This window comes from Adiantum capillus-veneris, chromosome 27 (assembly GCF_014529385.1).
Source record: "Adiantum capillus-veneris isolate H3 chromosome 27, ASM1452938v2, whole genome shotgun sequence".
Lineage (NCBI taxonomy): Eukaryota > Viridiplantae > Streptophyta > Polypodiopsida > Polypodiales > Pteridaceae > Adiantum > Adiantum capillus-veneris.
Genome location: NC_140957.1, coordinates 101278782 through 101294354, shown reverse-complemented (window position 1 = coordinate 101294354; position 15573 = coordinate 101278782). Strand labels below are relative to the sequence as shown.

The following is a 15573-nucleotide window of genomic DNA, read 5'->3' as shown; positions in this document are numbered from 1 at the left end:
AAGAAAATTCTACCAAGCCCCAAATGATCCAAAAAAAGATGATTTACAGAAAGAAGATCCAGAGAAACCACCACATCCACAACCTCGTCAAAGGCCCACTACTAGAAAAAGGTTGAATTACCAAGTCAAATCTTTAAGAGAAATAAAAAAAGCACAAAAGTTGTCAAAGAGATATCACATAGAATTGTGAGCATGATGAATATCAAAACTTTTGTCTCAGCAAGGTGGAAATCTCAAGCTTTGATGTGCCTTCAGGAAGCTGCCAAGGATTTTCTCATAGATTTTATGAATGATAGCTACATTGCAACTGCATTTTCTCACAGGGTCACACTTATGAGCAAAGATTCTATGCTTGTGTCAAGGCTGAGATATAAGTTTGATAAGGCTCTTGAGATTATTCCTAATGAGGATCTTAAAGCCTTCCAAATTTTAAATATCCCTTCTTCCAAGCAACAGAAAGATTCAGGGGTTGTCATTGAGGATGTTACACATGAGTATTAGACAAGAAAGGCCCAGGAGGAAAGGAGGTTGAGAGGAGCAAGACATGATATCAGAGGATGCTATCCTTAAAGAGCAAGCAAAAATTTTAAGAGCATCCAACTCTCTTATTTATGAAAAATTTACAAGCCAAATGGTGGTGGATGTCTCCTTGTTTCGAGATAATGAGGTGTACTTGGACATATTCCCTCAAGACACAAGTATGCTTGTAAACCTCAACATTCAGCTTTGTGACACTCTGCTCTTTATCTGTCTCAGGTATGTGTTTCTCCTTTGCTAATTATTGTTGCATGTGCAAGGCAGGCACAAGGGCCTCATTGGGGGGTGTGTTTTCTTTGTCAAGTGTCTTATGAGGGATCTTCCAGAGGCTCTAGCTATGCAAATTTCCATACTTATGTGTGAAAAAAGGGTCCTGTTTTTGGTTTTTTTTTCAAAATTTTGCAACTATACCACTCTAAACTTCATGTTTGTGAGGTCTAGATTGCTAGAGGATAAGCCTTCATAGTTCTCAGCATGTTTTGATGCTTCTAGGGAGAACTAAGTGTTAAAATTGGAAGTTATGACCAACTTACAAGAATTGCATAATCCTACTTTTTGGCTAAAATTAGCACTTTTATGAAATTTTTGGTGGCTTTCTTAATATCCGAATTCAATTTTGATTGTGTAAGTGGAATGTATAACATAAATCCAATTTTCCTTGAGTTTTAAGTAACCTAAAATCTATATAGCATAGTATATGATGATGGTTGAGTTTTTTTATTTGCTGAAGAATACGAGACATTTTAGCGTAGCAAGTATAACTTTCTCAATATTGCTAGTTTCTTAAGCCAATTGTGTGTATTTTGTAGGTGGTAACCATATCTTATCATAAACTACAAAATTGACTAGATATTGAGTAGTTTCTATGGGTTTTTAGAGGTCATAATGCTAAACCCAATTTTTTCATGTTTGCTGTATTTAGCACTTTATCATTGTCCCCAAGGTTCCACTTAGTAAGAGATCCTTTATCCTCTTGACATGCTCCATGGCTCCGTTTGAATCCAAAGGCCCAAAGGGAACTAAGAAAACATGTAATAGTATCTGTATTGAGCATGACTATAGAAACTTTGATGATAGGTCCGCAAAATGACAAAAATGCAACTTTTTTCTACCTATATGTTTTTCCCAAAAAAACTTAGTGAGGTAAAAGCAACCATATGTTTTCATCACCAACCCATTGAAGTTAACGGGGCATTTTATCTCATGTCCTACAAAAATATCCACTCTTATTTATATGCAATCAACTATAAGAAGTGTCTGTTTCGAGCAAAATGCAGTGTTCCATCAACTTTGGAGGCTTGTGGTGACCAAGAGATAAGCAATTTTACAAGTTTCTCATTTTTCCCATATGTAGTAGTCCTTGAACTATAAGCTCATGAAAGGATTTTTAAAAATGAGTGGATCTATTATGGTTTTGGAATTTTTTTCCAAAACACTGAAAGGACACTTTTATGTCCTGTTAGGTTACTAGATTAGTGTTAACTCCTTACATGTTATTTTTAACATTTTGTGGTATTCCTAGCTAATTGTTATTTTTTGTAGAGGACATTGGAGTCTTATTATCTTCAATCTTTTGGAGAAAGATATTATATTTATGAATTCATTGTCAAGTATCCATGGGAGAAGTAAACTGTAAGTGTGAAGTATTATCTATGCTTGATGGCCCATTGTTTTCTATTAGTAGCTTTTTGATTCAATGTCTTCTTGCAGTGCTACCAAACTTATTGTTGGTCACCTGAGTACCACAAATAAGGATTACAATATAGAAGGTTTCAAGTACTACAATCAAAAAGTGCCTTTACAAATAGACTCAACATCTTGTGGATGGAGGGGTGCTTGCCAATGCATGGAGATATCTTGAGTCAAGGTGCCGGATGACTACACTCACTGTAAGTGTGTGGCTCATGTATTTATTTTGATTTCTTAACTATGTATGTATGTACTCATGTCCTTTAATTCCTTTTTTTATTTCTTTCAGTTGCATGACTATCCAGAGTCTTGGGTCACGTGGGTGAGAGAGAAGACTGTTTCTATGGTTTTAGAAAGATCAATAAACCCAGATGATCCAGAATCTCCTTTGCCACAAAAGAAAGGTAGAGCGACCAAGGGTTTGGATGCAAAGAAAATGGATTAGAAGATGAAAAGTCTTGCAAAGAAGATCCGTACAAAGAAAAAGGATCACAAGAAGAAGAGTCCTACAAAGAAGAGCCATACCAAGAAGAGTCCTGCCAAAGGGAAGAGTCCCACCAAGAAGACTGCCAAGGGGAAAAGTCCCACCAAGAAGAAGAGCCCTGCAAAAAAAGGAGTAGATACAAAGGGCCATCCATTCCACTCACCATTGAAATTCAAGGTTCAAAAGCGTCGTACAATTAAGAAAAATAAGGGGGAGGCAACTAGCTCACCTTTCAAGTTACCATTCATGTTGCCAAAGAAGGTTGCCAAGTCACCCAAGCCAACCATTCCTCAAGAGCCCAAAGCACCAACCCCTGCCAAGTCACCCGTGCCAAGCCCTGAGGAGCCCAAGTCACCACCACCTCCCACTCCTGAACTTTCACCCCCTTCTGAACACAAAAGAAAAAGGGTCTCTGAGGATGCAGAATCCTCTCAGGTAAAAAGAAAAGAGGAGTTTCATGATTGATTACTTCACAAAAGCTATGTACACTGTTGTTCATTTTGTCCATATGAACATATATATACCCTTTGGTGATTCATAATTTTGTACTTCAAATACTTAATACCAACTATCGATTCTTAAATGTGTATCATGGTGTCATGTAAGTTTAAAACAACATAAATAATGATCACAATAAGGTAGAGAAAATATAAATATACGTGCAAAATGATTACAATATTGAACTTGTTTTTTCAAGTCCTTGAAAGTGGCTCAAATACAACTCTTTTTGGGGGAAGGCATGTGATGCAAGAGGTTGAATTTTCCATCCTTGTGCTCACCACAATTTCATCCACTTTGAATCTATACTCAGGAGATGTTTCATCAAGAAACTCAAGAGATTCTCTAACATCATGTAGTCTCTAATTTGTTGTTACTATCAGGCTTCTATACTCGGTGTGTGGATGGACTGTGACCTTTAATTCAAACTCTGGACAATTTTCCTAGGAGCCGAGAGAAACCCAGCTACCTAAGTTTCTTATCCATCTCCTATAGTCGTAGCCCAGAACTAATGATTGACGACATAGTTGATATGAGATAGACATAGAATTTGGGCTTAATCTACAACTAATATTATCACCAATATGGAAAGTTTCTTTGGTGCTCCATCCATCTCCAAGTACATTATCTAGTTCAGTCATAGAAAGTCTTCTATTAAGCCACATCGTCTTTGTCCTCTACAAGTCCATTGTTTTGAAACATGCCACAAAGACATGTATAGGCAAGAACCATTGAACTTTAATCCTTCTTGATATCGTGCCCGGAGACATAGCTTTCAGGATGTCTTCTTTGATCTAGGATTTGAAGCTTAATGTAGTAAATGAATCAGGAGCTTCCCAGTCAAGTGAACTTATGGTGGGAATGGGTAACTGATGTAGTTCTCCATATGCACCTTTTCGTGATGGAACTTTGTATTCTGCAAAATAGACAAACAAATCCATTGTTTTGGAAAAGGAAGGTGGCTTGTCATCATACATAGCATCTGCAATCCCTTTATGCATTGCTTTGAACGTCCCACGTAGACTCTCCACAAGCTGCCATTCCACAGCTGTTGAAGGAAATATATTTGGAATGGAATCAAAAAATGAGAAAAACAACGGAGAATGAAAAATTCATTGTATGAAATAGAAGTTTTTTTTGTATTTACAGTAAGAATGCAATGTGGGATGTTCTTCCTAGTATAACACCATATCCTTGGCCATGTACACATGTTGAACCTTAGCTAGACAGCCATTGTCGGTCACTTTGAAAGCAAGAACATGACTTTTCCAATGGTTTTTTACTTTATCATGTTTAGTTCTCTTCACTCTGTGTACACCTTTGCATGAAGGAAGCATTGTTACCCAGTCATTCACACGAAAAGATATGGGCTTCCAAACACCATCCTCTCTAACGTTATGAAAGTCACAAGAAATTATGTTATGTGAAGGGCGATGTGCAAAAGACGCCATGGAAACTTAGAGATTAGAGAAGAAGAAAGAAAATATAGAGACGGAAAGTCTTAAACCTCTCACAAAATAGAGAGAAAGCGAAAAAGGTATACGATTGAAAAAAGTAGGTGATTTTTCATTAATGCCCTTGTTTTGAGATCTTTCTGACATAGATTTCGTATCTTTTGAGAACGCTTTTGTGAAATATAAAATAGAATAAAAGATGACACTTCATTACTTGAGCTCTCTCTCCAAAAGCACCTAAATATAGCAGTTTCAGCCTTATGATCAAGACATTTAGCGGTTCTCCGTCAAAACAGGACCACCAAAACCCAAAATAGAGGAGACAAGAGTGCCATACTTTTGTATACGTGTCAAAAAACTATTGGACTATTCCTTAATCCTTAGATTAACAAACAACCCTTTTTGAGTCGTTTTTGGCCCTAATGTCATCCCCATTCTCACGCCTAGGTTTCTCTTTGACAATGGCCTCATTTTCTTGACATTTTTCAATGTAATCATGCACTGAAAATGAGTCTACAGGGTCATTCCAACCTGTTTCTAGCCGAATGCAATCTCCAGCTTCATGCAAGACCTCTTAAGTCATTTTACCCTTCATAGGAGATTTTATAGTGCATGGCCATAGCTCTCCAATGCCATTAGATTCCTCTTCTCCAACCTTAGCTGATCTTTTTTTCTTAATAGGATCCACCTTCAACCCATAGGTGAATGCCTCAACCATTGAGATGGCATGACTAGTAGCCATGTCCTCAACTAGTTTCTTCATTCCACTTTTTCCAAAGTTTGTCCCCAAGAGCTTACCTATTTCAGTTAAGTGAATTTTTCCATTTTTAAAGAAAACAAGATCTTTTGTCAAATCATCTTTAAAAATATCACAATCTCTCCTTGCATGGTCAGTACTATCGCACCATGTGCATCTATTGAAAAATCCTTCTCTAGTTTGAGGTCGTTGCCATGTAGATTGACCTGATGGTTGCCCCTTTTCTTCTAGCATTGTAAGCTTTAACTTGAGCTCTTGCATTCCCTTGACAATATCATCTACAATGCACTTGTCACTCTTTGGAACCATAATAACATGCTTTATGGGACTCTCAAGAACACTTGGAATAGAGTAGAGTTAACTATCATCTTGTCTCTCTGTCGTTGTTTCTTGGCTAGCAATGAAATTACATCTTCAACCTCATTCCAATCAATCTTTAAGCCTTGTTCCGTATCCTTATCCTCAAGTAGTAACTCTAACTTCTCTTGAATCTCTTTACATGCTGCCCACAAAAATAGCTTTGTCCTCTCTAAGTTTAGGGTAGCCTTCTCAGTCCTTGAAAGTTGATCATAGCGGCGTTCAAATTCCCTTAGCACTTTGGTAGGCAAAAGTCCCTCTTTTGGCCAAACTACCCACTCTAAAAAAGTCCTCTTTGTTACCCTTTTGGAGTCCTCCATGAAATACTATTCTTTTAAGGATAACTTGAATGCTTCCCTTGTTGCCCCATGCTCATTTCTAATTCCCCTTACATGCTCTTTGATATCAGGGACCACATCTAGCTCAGAACTTTGTACCATCTCTACTTCGGGTACTCAATGAAGCTCCATCTCCTTTGCATATCTAGAAAGATACTTTGTTACATCTTTATTTTTAGATTGGTCCACTTTCTTCAGCACAAATTGAATCTCTTTGGTTGATAAAAGCTCCCTCCTTTTTGTAGCTTGCTGCTGCTGCATAAACACCACAAAAGCTTGAAACATTGCATTGTAATCGGATCAAACTGACCCCCTTGTTGCTCTTATTGCTCTATAGCTTTAAATATTTAATTTGAAACCTTCAATGAAGATTTTGAACCCTGACACTAGCCTACTTTGCATCGGGTTCACCAAAAGTGAGTCAGGAAGCGTGCAGTGCGCCTAGAAAAGCATCCGGTCTCTTTGTATAGCAAAATCAAGCAAGACATTGATGGTTTGAAGCTAAAAACACACTGCAAAAAAAAAATCTCCATCCATGAAAGATCCACTTTGAACAATAACCAATACTCATTCAAAACTCTTGTGTGCATGAAGATTAGGTGTAGTCTCGCTCCCAATTGCACAGATGTTGTGCTCATTCGACCTATTAAAACCCCTAAATTGACGCTTTGATTCTTCATTGTGACCAATTCATAGAACCTTCATAAACTCATTGGAGAAGTCCAAGTAGTTATTTGAAGAGGGGAAACCCTAGTTGGAGGCCTCAAAGCCTCAACCATGTAGTGGAAGCAACATGGGACTACACTAGCTTAATTCCAAAAAAAAAAGATATTTTGCAATCTTTACGAGCTATTTTGTGTGTGCTTGTTCGTATTTGTGCCCTCCGTGGTCGAGTTCTTAGTGTTTCGCAATTTCTGAGGATCGGGTTGACGATTTTGTCGAATCTGGTGTTTTCGGTAAAATTTGCCCATTTTGGTGTGCTTTTGCGTATTGAAAATGTTTGGTTGTGATTGCATATGATTTTATAAGATTCCTAGACTTTTTTGGGAATTTTTTGAACTTTGATGGTGATTTTTGGGATTTTCAGGTGAATTTTAGCGTATTTGGCTAATTTTCGGCCTATTTTCGGCATTTTTGGACGTTAGGAAATAAATAATAATAATAATTTTAATTTTAATGATCGGTTCAAGTTGCGAGGTCCATGCCTTGCGGCGCATAAAATTTCGTGGCAGATAGATCTTTACGATCTGCTGAATAATTTCCTTTCACATTAAAATTCTCTTCTTCTTACTCTCTCCCCGGGGGAATCCACCCCAAAACCCACTCCACCTCTCTCTCTATAACTCTCTCTAGCTCTCTCTAACTCTCTCTTTCTCTCACTGCAAGCCAATGCTTATTTGCATTCTCTCACTTCTACCCCTCTCACTCTCTCTCTTCGTTGAGTCTCTCTCTCACCGCTTTGTCGTGTAGCAACACACACAAATACACTTTCTGTGTCGTGCCCTCTGCCTGGCTGTCTCGCCACCCAAGCAACTGACAGCGACCTTCAAGCCCGCCTTTTCCCCGTTGTCATGCGCCATCCAATCTCTCTTCACTCTCTCTCCCCTGCACGCCAGGTCCCGTACTGAGCGTCGGTTGTCAACGCGCCTGCTGTCACGCGAACTCAACGGCTCCCACTTGCGCAATCATCGCCAGCAATCAACGATCGCCATCTCGCTACAGATAGGTAAGCAAGGTAAAAAACATCAAAAAACATTAAAAAACATAAAATCAATTAATTTTGAAAAAAGAAAAAAAATTAAATAGCCCAAAATCCAAAAATTCAATAAAAAGTCAAAAGAAATCTAGAAAATTAGAAAAAAGATTAAAAATTTTACAAAAAAATAGAAAAATATAAAAAATTCAAAAAAATAAAACTCACCAAAAATCTTAAGGAACCCAAAAATCCCCCTAATAATTCATAAAAATACTAAAAAACTCAAAAAACTCATAGAAAATCATTAAGAAATAAAAAATTCACACAAACAAATCCCTATAAATATAAAAATTTCATAAAAGCTCTTAAAATTCTTAAAATTCAAAAAGTGACTCGAAAAAATCACAATGAATTGCAGAATTCACAAACAAAATAATAAAAAATCAAAACTTTTCTAAAAAAATTTATAAAGAATCATAAAAAGACCAAAAAATTTTAAATTTTCAAAATTTTACAAAAAGTTAAGAAAAATAAAAATAAAAATAAAGGTGTCAGAAAAACCCAAAAAAGGAAAAAGGAAAGTCGAAAAGTGTACTGCACAACGAATAAACCTCGAAAAGTGTATTGCACACCGAATAAACTTTCAAGCTAGAGTCAACTCTTGTAGGCCTGGGGAGCAATCAACTACAAAAGTGATTCGGCATAAGCACTTTTATCAAAATCAGCAGGAGAAATTCTGTTAATCAATACCAAAATTTGCTAGGAGACGTTTTTAGAGAACCAGTCAACATGGACTCAAATCGATCCGAGAGTTCAAGTACAGCAGAGCAAGCTAGTAGCTGTAAAAACACAAGTACAACTGCAACAGAGAAGATTTTATAGCTATATGGCTACAATGGGGATAAATTTTTGTACACAAATACAGAAGGTCATAGGTATCTTATGAGCAGTAAAAGCAGCACAAGAGCCATGATCCTATTAATCTGAGTAAAGTCAAATTCAAAAAACTCCCAGACGTTCACAGACTTCAGTGGAGCAAGGTATTGCAAACTCAAAGATGAAGTGCAAATAGAAGTACAAAAGATGGACCCAAGTGGTTATCCATAAATTTTCACTAGTCAGCAAATCATCAATTAGTGCATATGCAATCAAGGTCATTGTACATGGATTACAATGGTCAAATCTATATCAAGAACCATAATTGCAAGATCCAACAGATCAACCAATAAGAGCCAGTCTAATTGGAGAACCAAGCCAAAGACGATACAAAGGTCAAGATGGAGCATTCTACAACTTGATGCTCAGTGTTTTAAAAGAAGATGCCAACAACTTGAAAAGCATAAAAATAGAAGCTTCTCAGCAAGAGCTTGACATGGCAGAACCAAATGAAATACCACCAGTCATGGTGTATTGCCTAGATTGTGGATGAAAAGATGGACATTTTTTTGAAGATTGTCCAAGAAATCCTGACAATAGGGACATATCAATTGCCAATCAAGGTACAAAGGAAATTGGAAATGCGAATCTTGATGTAAGTGCATTTAACTCGTCACTTTTAATGCAATCGAATGATTCTGCAGTACCATTAGAAGTACCAGTAAAAACACTGCAAGTTAAAAATCAGTATAAAGATGCACAGACACGTGAAAAGCTTAAAAATATTGATTCTTTGAACAACAAATTCTTGCATGAATTTGGTCAAGGTGTCCAGAGACCAACAAATGTTGAAAAGACTATTAGGTTTGCAAATGATTTTGCATCCACTGCCACAAGTGTCCAATCATTCACAAGTCTAACAGACACATCAAACAGAATGATGCTAGCATTGTATGGTACCCATAATTCATATGCACACTATGTAGTTAAAAAAGGAAAACTGTACAAAAAGAATCAACCTGTCTTTGAATTGCCCACATATCAGCTCATAGAAGTGCATCCGGTGATAGATCAGAAAGGATGGTTCATTTCAGAGGAAAGAATCTATTATAGCCCATCCTCTCTAGAGCTGAATGATATTACCCGAGTGAACCCAGAAATCTATTCAAAGCCAAACTTTCCTCCATCAAAAATCAAGCTTCAACATTGTGACAAAAAAAGCACATACTTTGATCAAAATAGTCGTAGATATAGACGAGAGTCTAGCATCTATGATGCCTTGGGTCCTGAAACCACGGTGCCGTGCTATGACACGTACATAGTGGGAACGCATGCTACAAAATCTATCTTGTATTTTTTTTAGATACATAATTATATTTCCTATAATATACATATACATATGTAAGTATAAAAATAAGCTTTCTATCTCATCTTATTATTTATCTCAAGGGTAATGTATTCTTACTTTACCATCAAAAAAATACTATGGGAAAAGTGTCAATAGCTCCGCCTCTTTAACTTGGGGCAAAAAGCATTGATTCTTTATTTCTAGTATTTCATTATCATCTCACACCCTAGCTAGATCCTATATCTAGGGTAAACTCCAATATATATATATTCTATGTATTTTTTATACTTTTCTTATATTTCTTTTTAAATAGCTACTAGGAGAGAATCAAATCCTAGTGGAACACTAGGTGGCAAGATTTCAAAGATACACTTATTTTAATGCATTATTGCAAGCATGATTACAAAACTTTGTCAAGGAGCAATGTCATGATTTCATATGGCATGAGGTGTCCTTTGGAATCAAATGAAAGTCTAGGCTAAGGGGACCACATGAAGACTTTTGCTGCCAGAAATGGACCCTATTTTGATGAATTTTTTACACAAGGTTCCAATCCGAATTGGAGAATGATTTTAAAATGAAAATCGTAGCTAAAGAGCTGAAGTTTCTGCCCATATTTTTACTTTTTTATTTGGAGCTACGGTTGAGGAGATATGATCAAAATACTGGACCCCAGTCTGCCCACATCATGCAGGGACAGCTCATTTCCAACTTTTCCAATTCCTGTTCACACTGGCTCCTCTCTTCTTGTGTAAACCCTTGTGGGTTCCCTTCACCTATAAAAGAGGACCTTTTCTTCCTTGGAAGGAACTCAAGCATTCAAGCCATTGATGAGAGAAATTCTTGAGGGAGTGAGTAGTAATGCCTAATTGTACTTAGCCCCATTAACATAAGCCCAAGCCTACACTTTCTCCTAGAGGAAAACTAGCCATTCTTGTACGCCATCCTTGGAGGATCAACTCTAATCAAAGAAGGTGTTGTACTTGGCGTATCAATCAACGTTGAATTCTCCCCTCTTCTTCTCTCTCCCATCAATAATGGTGCCGAAGGGTTTCAAGTAAGATGTGTTCTACATTGATGTTTTCTTGATTTCTTGTTGTTTTCATTTTCATCTCTAATCCAACATATATATATGTATCTAATCTCATCTCCTTAACCAAACCTATCTCTCTCATTCTTAGTAATTCATCCTCTCTAGGTTCTCTTTGCTACAGGTACATCTCTCCCCGCAGTATCCTTATTGCCTACGGGCAAGAATAGGGCTTGGGAGGGAAACTTCTCATCTCTTCACTTCTCTCGTATCTACATTTCTCACATACTATCCTAGATGAATAACCCACATGATGATCATTTCTATCGCTTTCACTCTGTACGATCTATTAGAATTAACGTATGGATTAGCCGTAAAATACACTTTCAACAACGTATAGTGTTTCTCTTCGGCCCTGAAAGGCTCAATGAAATACTTCTATCACCGGATCCCATCATACTACCTCTCATAGACTATAATTTTTCTTTTGATGTAAGCGTAGTTATCTTGCTATGAACCAAGAGGATTTGTACACACAATTAATCCCAATCACTAGGCAAAATATATATATTATGGTAAGCACAAAACTACAATTCCAAAGAACAATTCGTAGCCTATTTGGTCAGCCAAGATTGAATGCCATTAACTCATCCATTAACCCTTTCATATTACCCATGATACGATATGACCATAGCCTTGATGTTTTCATCTTCGTATTGTTTTGACATTCTCTTTTGCGTTCTTTCTTTGTGTGTGTGTGAGTGCAAGAGAGAAAGAGTGAGTCTTCTTTGATTGCACTTCTTTCCAAACCCTAGTCTTCATGGCATCCATGGTTTAACTCCTTCATATAGTTTTTGTTGAGTTCTCTCACAAACTCTCACAGCCATAAGCCCGGTGCTTTCCTGGCAAGACCGCAAATTTCTCGACATATTTTTGGTGAACCCGACGCGAATCTGCTAGGGTGAGAGTTTGTGGGTAACCATGGGTGATCATGTTGAGCAACAGGGTATGCATTTTGACCCAGCAACAATGCAAATGTTTCAAGCATTTGCAATGTTCATGCAACAACAACATGCTATTGAAAGAAGGGAGATTTCAGCAACGAAGGCCATACAAGCGGTCGTCAACAGAATGGATCAGTTCAATGGCAAAGATGTAACCAAGTACTTACGCGAGTATGTGAAGGAGATGGAGCTGCATCGCGTGTCAGAAGGTGAGATGATTCAAAGCTTTGAGCTAGTTGTTGCTCCAGAAATTAGGGAGCATGTTAGGGCAATTAAAGATGGGCATGGGAGAAATTGGGAAGAACTCAAAGTAGCTTTAAAGGAGGAATATTTCATGGAGGACTCTGAGAGAGTGACCAAAAGGACATTCTTAGAATGGGTAGTCAAGCCAAAGCAAGGACTATCAATAACAGAGCTACTTAGGGAATTTGAGCGGCGCTATGTACAACTCACTAGGACAGAAAGGGCCACACTAGATGAAGAGAAGATAGATCTTTTCTTACAAGCTGCAGGTAAAGAGTTTCAAGAAAATTTGGAGCTTCTTCTTGAAGATAAAGATGCTGAGCAAGGACTAAAGACCGACTGGAATGAGGTTGAAGGTGCTGTCTCGCTGCTTGCCAAACGACAAAGAAGAAGGGACAAGATGGTAGTAAACACTACAAGTCCTTCCACCTCAACTTCTGACAAAATGGTAAAGCCTACTTTTATCGCTCCTAAGTTTGATGAGTCCATGCTAGATGAGCTTGTGAAGGGAATGCGTGACTTGAAGGTGAAGTTTGCAAAGCTTGAAGAAAAAGGCCAACCATCAGGGCCACTTCCTAGGCAAAGACAACAACCCAAAGAAGGGTTTGTTAATAGATGTATTTGGTGTGATAGTACAAACCATGTAAGAAGGGATTGTGATGATTTTAGTGATGCTTTGTCAAAAGATGTTGTCTTTTTTAAGGATGGTAAAATCCACTTAAGAGAGACAGGTCTACCCTTGAGAACTAACTTTGGGAAGGGGGGAATGCAAACCTTAGTTGAAGATATGGCAACCAAGCATGCCACCTCTTCAGTTGAGGCAGCTACTTATGGAGTAAAAATTGAACATTTTTGTGATGAAGAGGTGAGTGACCATCATGGTCAAATTTGGCCAAATGTCATGCAATTGGCTAAAAAGGGAAAGCTTACAAAAGAGATTCTACATGAAGCAGGTGATTGCATACGTCTAGAAACGGGATGGAATGATCTAGTGGACTCATTGTCAGTGCATGCCTACATTACAAAATGCCAACAAAATGAGGCAATTGTAGAAGAGAAGCGCAGACGTGAGAATGCTGATGAAGGACCATCAAAAAGAGCTTCTAAAAGTGGGGGAAGAAGCGACTCAATGCCTTCTCAAACACCCTCAACACAAGGAGCATCTCCACCTGAAGTACTCATGGAGGAGTCTACAACAGGAAAGAAGAAAGAGCCAACGAAAGGTAAGACAAAAGGCCCAACTTATAAACTACAATCTGATATTGAGGTTGCTACAGATTTAAAGAAAGTCTTGGAGGAAAGGATCTTGAATAGCAAGATTGAGTTTACTCTGGGAGAAGTTCTTGGCATTGCAAAGCGTGAATTCCATGAGGAGATCATTGACATCATCAAGAGAAAGAGGCAAACCCTTGCTGAAGTTTCTCGTCCACAGGTTGAAGGGGAAACCTCAAAGACACAAGGGATGCAACTGCAAAATAAGGAGAATGATGGAGCTGTGGTAGGATGCTACCAATCTAGTGGGAGAGTGAAGCAAGTGTATTTCTCAAATGATGATGAAGAAGTTGAAGATATTCCTAAGAGTTACTATTCACGAAGTCATTGGGCAAGGGCTACTACAGAAACTTTGGTCAAGGTAGGTGATCTTGAAGAGCCATTTGTTGCCTTGATTGACCATGGTTCAGAAATAAACATAATGTCAAAGAGTCTCTACAACAAGTGCAAATGGCCGATGGACACAGATCATGGCTGGATGGTAAAAGTGGCAAACAATTCATCCGGTGAATTGTATGCAGCATGTCCAGGTGTGAAGGTAACAATAGGTGATGTAAAGATTGACCAAAACTTCTTTGTACAGGATACATCTTCATATCATCTCATCCTTGGACAGCCCTACATTGTGGGAGTTCGAATGGAAACAAAGGTAATGGACGATGGTTCAGCATATGCTAGGATACGTAGCAAAGATGGTAAACGTGCTGTCCAATTCCTCACAGTTTGTGTAAACCATGAAAGAAATCGGACAACCTCAGAGAACATCCTCTACCAAAGGTGAGCAAAGAGTTTCATGATCATAGAGAAATGATGGGTTTTGGCCAAGTACCATTGTAAAGCGGGATTGCAGTGGTACAGAAAGAAAAAGGGTCTCGCCTGATCCAAAAATAGGTGAAGCATTTTCAACGAGCTCCTTGGTAACAAAGAATGGATCAGTATGTTTTACAAAACTTGAAGATTTGAAGAGATGCGAGAAGCAATATGTGCATAATGTACAAATAGGCATGAAAAAGAGTGGGTTTCTAGAGCCTACTGAAAATGTTTTGGGTTTGTGTGAACAAGTTTCTTTTGTAGATACTATGGGTGAGCTTGATCCTATAATGAGGTCTAGTGTGCATCTTGAAAATGAAGTTGTGGAAGTTTGCTCTATGGAAATGTATCAAGTAATAGAAGCCTTTAAAGAAAGCCAAACAGTAGGCCCAGAAGTCCATGTTGAAACTAAATACAAGAGTGTAGCAAAGAAGGTGAAACCAGTAGCTTCACCCTTACCACCCAACAAGAGGGAAAAGATTGAACAGGCTTCTTTACAACCAAGTTTTTGGAATCCTAAAAAGATCGGGCATACCTTCACAAAGGAGTCTTTTCAAGAGTTGCAGATTGGTTGCGAGGAGTTTCTAACACAGGAGGAGACAAAGTGCTTCAAAGAAATGCTTTCAAAGCATGGTAAGGCTTTTGCATTTGAGCCACATGAGATAGGATGTGTTGATCCTTATATTGTAGCTCCTATGGTAATTTTCACAATACCTCATGTGCCTTGGAATCTGCGGCCTATTCCGGTTCCAAAGGCTCATTTGCCAAAGTTGGTAGAGCTACTGAATGAGAAAATCAAAATGGGAATCTTGGAGCCTTCTTGTGCTCCATACTCAAACAGGTGGTTCACAGTTCCAAAGAAGAATGGTTCTCTACGCTTCATCCAAGATATGCAACCAGTGAACAAGGTTACAATTAGAAATGTAGGAACAGGTCCAATTGTGGATGAATTTGCAGAGGCGTTTGCAGGGAGGGCAATCTACTCAATGGGGGATCTCTACTCAGGGTATGATCAATTTCAGCTTGCAATCGAAAGCAGAGACTTGACAACCATGAGGACACCTTTGGGTTTGGTAAGGATGTGTACCTTGCCACAGGGAGCAACCAACTCGGTTGCACATATGATGAATGGGATGAATAAGGTCTTACGTGACTTTATTCCTCAGATCACAATGCCTTT

The 15573-nt window shown here is 38.2% G+C and overlaps 1 pseudogene; it reads left to right on the top strand.

Annotated features, from left to right (window-relative positions):
- The first annotated feature begins 631 nt into the window (after window positions 1-631).
- LOC147422462 (uncharacterized) lies at window positions 632-2910 on the top strand (annotated as a pseudogene).
- The last annotated feature ends 12663 nt before the right edge of the window (window positions 2911-15573 follow it).